Genomic DNA, 10168 nt, shown 5'->3' on the forward strand with positions numbered 1-10168 from the left:
TCTGATTGCTATCTAAATTAAACCATTGAAGGATTCTGAGGCTACATCCTGAGTTTCTTAGTTCTCTGACTCTTCTCATTGTGGGATACAATTGCAGTAATAATACCTATCAACCAGTCTAACCCTTATCGTCTCCATGAACATTGCTATGCAATACAGATCATATACCATCTCGTTACACTTCTGACCAGATGAATATTCTGAGACACTGGGGCTAAGGAGCTTTCCCAGAGACACATGTGGTGAGGTTTGCTTTGTGTTTTTCAAACAATAGATTGCCCTAATTAAGTAATATCGAACAGAAAGACTGTAACTGCAAGGAGCAACCACAATTTACAGAAGAGCTATTGCAGTACCAGAGCTGGTGAACTTAGATGTATTATTTCTTTTCTTCCCTTCCTTCCTTTCTTCCTCCTTTCTTTCTTCCCTTTCTTTCTTTCTTTCTTTCTTTCTTTCTTTCTTCCTTTCTTCTTCTTCTTCCTCCTCCTCCTCCTCCTCCTCCTCCTACTCTTCCTCTTCTTCTTGGTTTTTGAGACAGAGTTTCTCTGTGTACCTCTGGCTGTCCTGAAACTCACTCTGTAGATGAGGCTGGCCTCAAACTTAGAGGCCCAATTGCCTCTACCTCCAGAGTGCTGGGATTAAAGGTATGTGCCAGCCCTGTCCATCTATATGTATTATTTTGAATGAAAAGGAAATCAGAAACAAGGAATATAATGGAAGCTGATGCACTGTCACACCTCCTCCAGGGAGTCTTCCATGAAAATTGCAGAATACTTATCAATGACACTCTATACATTTGTATGTATATAACAGTGGTTCTCAACCTTCCTAATGCTTTAATACAGTTCCTTATGCTCTAGTGACCTCCAACAATTCAGTCAGTTTCATTACTACTTAATAACTACTTAGTAATTTTGCCACTGTTATGAATCGCAATGTAAATATCTGTGTTTTCCAACTGTCTTAGGAGACCCCTATGAAAAGGTCATTCAATCCCTGAAGGGGTCTCGGCCCACATGTGGCAAACCCCTGGTATGTACCCTGCAACAGTAACTGACAGCAGTATCTCTAGAGCTAGGCTTCCCAGATGCTGACAATTTTAATCTCTGATAAGCTATTTAACTTCTTTTGTACCATACTACACATAAAATAAAATTTAGAGATGATTTAAATTTACTTTAAATAAATACATACCACAACATTACAAAATTCAGTAGAAATAAGATCATAATGAATATTAATTAATCTAGGAACATAAATGAGGACCTTAGTCAGTTTTATCAGCATTTCAAGAAGTCATGTAACTCTCAACACCATGTATAGAGATCTCCATAGTAGTATCTCAATTTAACAGGGGGCAGATCTTGCTAATGAAAAGAGGGTTAAATGACTTTCTAAGATAAAAAGAAAATGTCATTTAAGTGGAAAATATGACAATTAAACAAGGAAGCCCTGGACTAGAAAACTCAGTGGTTAGTTACTGTGCTTACACTGCCTTGTTCTACAATGTACATAGTTCTCAGTATATTCATACAAACTCTAACTAAAGTAGAATACAAAGGATGGGTAGATTGGATACATAAGTATATGCAGTGCAGTATACTTCACTGGATCCTATCTATCACTTTTTAAATCACAAGTCTGATGAAATATCCAATTTTTAATCCTGTTGTTCCCATACTGTTTACAAAGATTTGAGGTAAAGGGGCCCTATATCTCTAAATGTCTTTTGCCTGCTTCTTAAGAAAGAAACTAATATTTGAAAGCTTTATAGCAACTCAAAGCACAAACTTTCTTCCAGAAATGTCTATGATACTAAAAGAAGAATTGAAAAATGTGCTAGGGTCCTCTGCCCTGCTCGGGGACACCTGAGGCTCAAGGCAGCAGATCCCATTGGGGAGTATCCAGCCCACCCAGAGACTGCCAAGGCACATGTACCAATCCTGCCTCTATCCAAGGCACTTGGTAGGCTTCGGCCTGTTTCTGGCCTCCTTCTTATGCCTTGCTCTGGGATACCTGAGGCCAGTGGGACTGCTCACAGCAGTGGATTCCATTGGGGTGGGGGAGCCAGCACATCCAGAGACTGCCAAAGCCCTATACCATTCACACCTCCATCCATGAGACTAGGAAATTGCACCTACTGGAAGGTAACCTTATCCAGTAACCACCAGGGGAGGAAGAAACTCCTTCTACACCCACAGGAAGAAACGATGGGAAGAAGACAATATAAAAACACATTCAACAACAGAAAAACCAATATGACACCACCGGAGTCAAGGGATCCTAGACCAGAAAGACCTGAACATCACAATGCAGATGAAGCAGAAGAGAATGACCTTAAAAGCATCTTCATTAAAATGATAGAGGGCCTCAAGGAGGATATGAGGAAATCCCTTAAAGAAATGAAAGAAAAAAAACCAAAAAATAGAAATCAACAAATCTCTTAAGGAAAGCCAAGAAAATACAATCAAACAGCTGAAGGAAACAATTCAGATAGTTACAAGACCTGAAAACTGAAATAGAGACAATAAAGAAAATACAAACTGAGGGAATGCTGGAAATAGAAAAGCTGAGTAAACGATCAGGAACTACAGACCCAAGAATAACCAACTGACTGCAAAAGATGGAAGACAGAATCTCAGGAGTTGAAGATACACTAGGAGAAATAGAGTCATTGACCAAAGAAAATCTTAAGTCCAACAAATCCCTAATACATAATATCCAGGAAATATGGGACACAATGAAAAGACCAAACCTAAGAATAATAGGTATAGAAGAAGGTGAAGAAACCCAACTCAAAGGGCAGAAAACATTCAGCAAAATCATAGAAGAAAACTTTCCCAACCTAAAGAAAGACATGCCAATAAAGTACAAGAAGCCTACAGAAGACCAAATAGACTGGACCAAAAAAAAAAGGTCTTGGAATATAATAATCAAAACCACAAAAACAGAGAATAAAGAAAGAATATAAAGAGCAGCAAAGGAAAAAGGTCAAGTAACATATAAAGGCAAACCTATCAGAATTACACCTGACATTTCATGAAAACTCTGAAAGCCAGAAGGACCTGAATAGATATTCTACCAACTCTGAAAGAACACGGAGGCCTGCCCAGACTACTATACCCAGCAAAGCTTTCAATCAATATAGATGGAGAAAACAAGATATTCCATGACAAAACTAGATTTAATCAATACATATCCATCAATCCAGCCCTATAGAAAGTGTTGGAAGGAAAACTCCAACCCAAAGAAATTAGCTACAATCAGAAAAACATAGGCAATAGATAATCCCACTTTATCAACAGCAAAAAAAAAAAAAAATGGAATGGAATTCCACCACCACCAAAATCCAAAACAAACAAAAATGAACAATCAATGGTCATTAAAATTCCTAAATATTAATGGTCTTAACTCACCTTTACAAAAGACACAGGCTAACAGAATGGATTAGAAGACAGAATCCACCCTTCTGCTGCATACAAGAAACACACCTCAACTTCAAAGACAGATGGTACCTAAGAATTAGGGGTTGGGAAAAGATTTTCCAATCAAATGGACCCAAGAAACAAGCAGGGGTAGCAATCCTAATATCCAACAAATTGGACTTTAAATTAAAATCAATCAAAAGAGATGAAGGAAGTCACTTCCTACTCATCACAGGATAAATCCATCAAGATGAAGTCTCAATTATGAACATCTTTGCCCCAAATACAAAGGTAACCATGTTCCTAAAACAAACACTACTAAAACTCAAATCACAAATAAAACCTCACACACTTATCGTGGGAGACTTTGGCACCCCACTCTCCCCACTAGACAGAAACACCAGACAGAAACTTAACAAAGAAACAAAGGAACTAATAGAAGTCATGGCCCAATTGGGTTTAACAGACATCTATAGAACATTGCATCAAAACACAAAAAAATATACCTTCTTTTCAGCACCACGTGGAACCTTCTCTGAAATCAACCACATACTTGGCCACATAGCAAACCGAAACAGGTACAAAAAAATTAAAATAACCCCCTGTATCTATCAGACCACCATGCTTTATAGGTAGAATTCAACAACAACACCAATTATAGAAAACCTACAAACTCATGAAAATTAAATAATGCCCAATTGCACCACTCCTGGATGAGGAGGAAATAAAAAAGAAACTAAAGATTTCCTAGAATTCAATGAGAATGAGGACACAACATACCAAAACTTATGGGACACTTTGAAAGCAGTGCTAAGAGGAAAGTTCAAAGCACTAAGTGCCCACATGAAGAAACTGGAGAATAGTCACACCAGAGAGTTGACAGAACAACTGTAAGCTCTAGAACACAAAGAAGCCAATGCACCCTGGAGGAGTAGATGCCAGGAAATAATCAAATTGAGAGCTGAAATCAATAATGTAGAAACTAAGAAAACAATTCAAAGAATTAATATAACTAAGAGTTGGTTCTTCAAGAAAATCAACAAGATAGACAAAACTTTATCCAAACTTACCAAACAGCAAAGACTGAATATGCAAATTAATAAAATCAGAAATGAAAAGGGGAACATAACAGACACTGAGGAAATCCAGAGAACCATCAGGTCATACTTTGAAAACCTGTATTCCTTAACATTTGAAATTCTAAAGGAAATGGACAATTTTATGAATAGATTTCACTTAACAAAAGTAAATCAAGAACAGATAAGCAATTTAAATAAACCTGTAATCCCTAATGAAACAGAAGTAGTCATCAAAAGTCTCCCAACCAAAGAAACCAGGGCCAGATGGCTTTAGTGCAGAATTCTGCCAGAAATTCAAGGAACAGCTAATACCAGTTCTCCTCAAAGTATTCCACAAGATAGAAGCAGAAGGGTCATTGCCGAACTCTTTTTATGAGGCTTCAATAACCTTGGTACCCAAGCCACACAAAGACACAACTAAGAAATAGAACTACAGACCAATATCAATCACAAACACTGATGCAAAAATACTCAATAAAATACTGGCAAATAGAATCCAAGAACACATCAGAGAAGTCATCCAACACAATCAAGTAGGCTTCATCCCAGGGTTGCAAGGATGGTTCAACATATGAAAATCCATCAATGTAATCCACCATATAAACAGACTGAGAAAGAAAAACCACATGATCATCTCACTAGATGGTGAAAAAGCCTTTGACAGAAGACAACCCCTTCATGATAAAGGTCTTGGAGAGATCAGGGATAACAGAAACATACCTAAACATAATAAAAGCCATATACAGCAAACCAACAGCCAACATTAAACTAAATGGAGAGAAACTCTGTGCAATTCCTCTAAAATCAGGAACAAGAGAAGACTGTGCACTGTCTCCATATCTCTTCAATGTTGTACTCAAAGTTCTAGCTAGAGCAATAAGACAACAAAAGTAGATCAAGGGAACACAAATAAGAAAGGAAGAAGTCAAACTTTCACTATTTTCAGAGTCTATGATAGTTTATCTAAGTGGCCTGAAAAACTCAACCAGGGAACTCCTCCAGTTGATAAATACCTTCAGCAAAGTGGCAGGATACAAGATTAACTTAAAAAAATCAGTAGCCCTATTATATATAGAAGATAAATGGGCTGAGAAAGAAATCAAAGAAACACCACTCTTTACAATAGCCACAAACAACATAAAATATCTTGGGGTAATGCTAACCAAACAAGTGAAGGACCTGTACAGCAAGAACTTTGAGTCTATAGAGAAAGAAATTAAAGAAGATAACAGAAAATGAAAGGATCTCCCATTTTCTCGGATAGGTAGAAGCAACAGTAAAAATGGCAATCTTGCCAAAAGCAATCTACAGATTCAATGCAATCCCCATCAAACTCCCAGCACAATTCTTCACAGACATTGGAAGAATAATTCTCAACTTTATATGGAAAAACAAAACACCCAGGATAGCCAAAACCACCCCATACAAGAAAGGAACTTCTGGGGGCATTCACTATTCCTCACTTCATGCTCTATTATAGAGCTATATTCCTGAAAACAGCTTGTTATTGGAATAAAAATAGACAGGTAGACCAATGGAATCGAGTTGAAAACCCTGATATTAACCCACACACCCATGAACACCTGATTTTTGACAAAGAAGCTAAAGTTATACAATATATAATGGAATAAAGAAAGTATCTTCAACAAGTGGTGCTGGCATAACTGGATGCTGGCATGTAGAAGACTGCAGATAGATACATGCCTATTGCCATGCACAAAACTTGAGTCCAAATGGATCAAAAAAGTCAACATAAATCCAGTCACACTGAACCTATTAGAAGAGAAAGTGGGAAATACCCTTGAATGAATTGGTAAGGAGACTGCTTCCTGAACATTACAGTGGGGGCACAGACATTGAGATTGACAATTAATAAATGGGACCTCCTGAAACTGAGAGGCTTCTGTAAGGCAAAGGTCACAGTCAGCAAAACAAAAACGGCAGCTCTCAGACTTGGAAAAGAAGATCTTCACCAACCCCACATCTGACAGAAGGCTGATCTCCAAAATTTACAAAGAACTCAAGAAACTAGTCTCCCAAACACCAAATAATCCAATTAAAAAGTGGGGTACATAACTAAATAGACAATTCTCAAAAGCGGAATCTAAAATGGCTGAAAGACACAGAAGAAAGTGTTCAACATCTTTAGCCATCAGGGAAATGCAAATCAAAACAACTCTGAGATGCCATTTTCCACCTGTCAGAATGGCTAAAATAAAAAACACCAATGACAATTCATGCTGGAGTGGTTACAGAGAAAGAGGAACACTCCTCCATTGCTGGTGGGAGTACCAACTCGTACAGCCACTTTGGAAGTCAGTACAGGGATTCCTCAGGAAAATGGGAATCCGTCTACCACAATCCCACTCTTAGGCATATACCCAAAAGAAGCACATTCATACAACAAGGACATCTGTTTAACTATGTTCATAGCAGCATTATTTGTCATAACCAGAACCTGGAAGCAGCTTAGATGCCCCTCAACAGAAGAATGGATAGAAAAAATATGGTACATTTACACAATGGAGTACTTCTCACCAGGGAATAAAAGAAAAACAAAAAACAAAAAAAAAATGTATTCTTCAAATTCGAAGGCAAATGGATGGAACTAGAATAAACCATTCCTAGCAAGTCACAAAAAGAGAAACAGGGTATCTACTCACTCATATATGGATTTTAGACATAGAGCAAAGGAGAATCCACACTGCCAGAGAAGCTAGGAAACAAGGAGGACTCTAAGAAAGAGACACACATTGGTCCCCTGGAGAAGGGGAAAGAGACAAGATCTCCTGAGCAAATTGGGAGCATGAGCGGAAGGGAGAGGGAGCTAGGAGAATGAGAAGGGGAGAAGAGGAGGAGTGAGGAGGACAAGAGGGAGCAGGTAGTTTGAGTTGTGGGAAGAATAGAGGAGAACAAGATAAGAGATATCATAATACAGGGAGCCATTATAGGTTTAAAGAGAAATCAGGTGCTAGGGAAATGTCTGGAGATCTACAATGATGACACCACCTAACAATATAAGCAACAGAGGAGAGGCTACCTTAAATGCCCTTCCCTGATAATGAGATTGATGCATGACTTATATGCCATTCTAGAGCTTTCACCCAGCACCTGGTGGAAGTTTAAGAAGACACCCACAGCTAAACACTGAACTTAACTGGAATCCAGTTGCAGATAAGGAGGAGCGATGAGCAAAGGGGTCAGGACTAGGCTGGTGAAACCCACAGAAACAGCTGACCTGAACAAGGTGTTGCTCATGGACCCCAGACTGATAGCTGGGAAACCAGCATGGGGCTAATCCAGACCCCATGAATGTGGGTGTCAGTGAGGAGACCTCGGAAATCTATGAGGCCTTTTGTAGTAGAGCAGAACTTATCCCTACCAAACAATAGACTTTCGGAGCCCATTCCACATAGAGGGATACTCCCTGAGCCCAGACACAAGGGGGTGGGCCTAGGCCCTATCCCAATGGATATGACAGACTCTGAGGACCCCCTATGGAAGGCTTCACCCACCCTGGGTAGCAGAGGGTATGGGATATGTAGGGTATTAGTTGGGAGGGCAGGGAAGGAGGGGAGGCAGAGGGAACTTGGACTGACATGTAAAATAATCTTGTTTCTAATTTTAATAAAAATGGAGGGAAAAAAAAGAAAAACGTGCTAAACCTCTTCCATGTGTAGCCCGTACCTTGTCTCTTAGCCAAGCAATACTAAGCAATCACAAGGGTTAAGAACCACACATAATGACTTTGGATAAACAGGAGTTTTTTTCAAGAAAATGTCTTTGATTATGTTTTCTATTGTTTTACAAACAAAGTTAAAGGCTTCTTCTGGTTTCGTTTTCATTAAGATTGAAAGCATACTTCATCTTTTCAAATTTGGATTCTCATTATGGCAAGGCAAGCAGTTTACAAAATGAACCATCTTCCCAATACCACAAATTTTACTTCTGACATATTTGGTATAGAAGCTATATTTTTAAATAGTATTAGATTTTGACTTTTCAATACAGATGACATTTTCTTAGGTCTAATACCAAATCACATCCCAGCTGCCATCACAAAGGAATTTGATCAGGTGTTTTATTTATCTTTTCTGTTATTCTTGGGCAGCCTGCAAGCCTCTAATGTGTGAGATTAGCTTAGAGGTGATATTACTATATTACCAGTGATGGATTACTTTATCATTCCTAAATATACAAAAAGGCGAGATAAAGTAGCCACTGGCTCCCATGATTAGAATAAAAATTACTGTATCAAATTTCTCTACAACACAGTTCTTTTTGTCCAAATATTTATCACAGTGACATGAGTATTCACTGTATTAAATGATCCCACTAGATTGTCCTTGGTTAGGAAATGTCAAACTCAAAGCCACGGCTAAATCAGATTACCTACAAATAACACAGAGTCACATTGGGGACAAGCAGGCGGTCTCTTAGGATATGAAATCTGGGACTTCTGAGTGCTTGTGGGGAGACTGAGTAATGCTCTCATATGCAATTTTGATAGAGAATTTTATTAAAATCCTTCACTTTGCTTCTACCCCCTACTGTGTCAACTAACTACTAAATCTACTCAGGAATTTAATTTTCATTCCCAGTCTCAAAAGAGCTAGACTTCTTAAACAACTTCAAAAATACAAGAGCTGCTCTTCTGTTCTTTATTTTGTTTTTTCCCCAGGAATCAGTAGATCAGAAGAAAATAATATGTTCATAATTTGAAAATTATAATGTAATGTTCAAGACTCTATGCTCTAGGGTTCTAGGAAACCTCTCCTGTGGTGGTTCATTTTACTCCAATGAGCTAAAGCTGAACTAGGAGCTATTGTGCTTCACTCAAGTATATCATATTCTTTCTGCCTCCTACCTTTTACTGCACATGTCTTCTTTCTAGGCCACTCTACACCTTCCACATCTACATATACACATATATATTCAAACAGGGATTCATAAGAGAGAAATTCAACATTTATCCCCCAGTCTGGCTTATTTCACAGAACATGATTATCTCTAGCTCCATCCATTTTCTTTCCAATGACCTGATTTTGTTCTTTATGGCTGAGTAAATCAACACATTTTACTCATCAATCCATCCGTTAACAAACTTCTAAACTAATTCCATCCATGATATCCATGCGTTAAAAAGACATGTTGAAATCAATCATCATGTACAATGAATATATCCTAGTAATATAATGAAATCAACTTGCCAAATACTAAAAAGGATATTAATAATCAGCATACTATATCCCACAAACTTTTACAAGTACTCTATGTATATTAACTCATTTAATATTCACAATACTTTTGGGTAGGTACCATCACTATCCCTTGGTTACAAATAAAGACTAAAGATCATACATCTAATTAATAATATAGCTAAGTTTGAACCAAGATGATATGGCTGACTTGATACTTAACTGCACTACATATAGCCTCTTACATTAGCCCTGCTATTACAAACCAGAGTCAATTTGTAAGACAGCCCTATATTTCTTTAATTGAAGGCTTTAATACAAGATAGCAAAGCACTTTGGAGGCACTACTGGGCAAAATGCCCAGTTTGGGACTGGAAAATAGGGGATTTGCATCTGTTCTACCCACCTCTCTGCTATTTTCAGCAGGCATGTTAATACAAAACAGAAGAGAAGGAGCTGCTTCCAT

Source organism: Cricetulus griseus, chromosome 6 (genome assembly GCF_003668045.3).
Source record: "Cricetulus griseus strain 17A/GY chromosome 6, alternate assembly CriGri-PICRH-1.0, whole genome shotgun sequence".
NCBI classification, from domain to species: domain Eukaryota; kingdom Metazoa; phylum Chordata; class Mammalia; order Rodentia; family Cricetidae; genus Cricetulus; species Cricetulus griseus.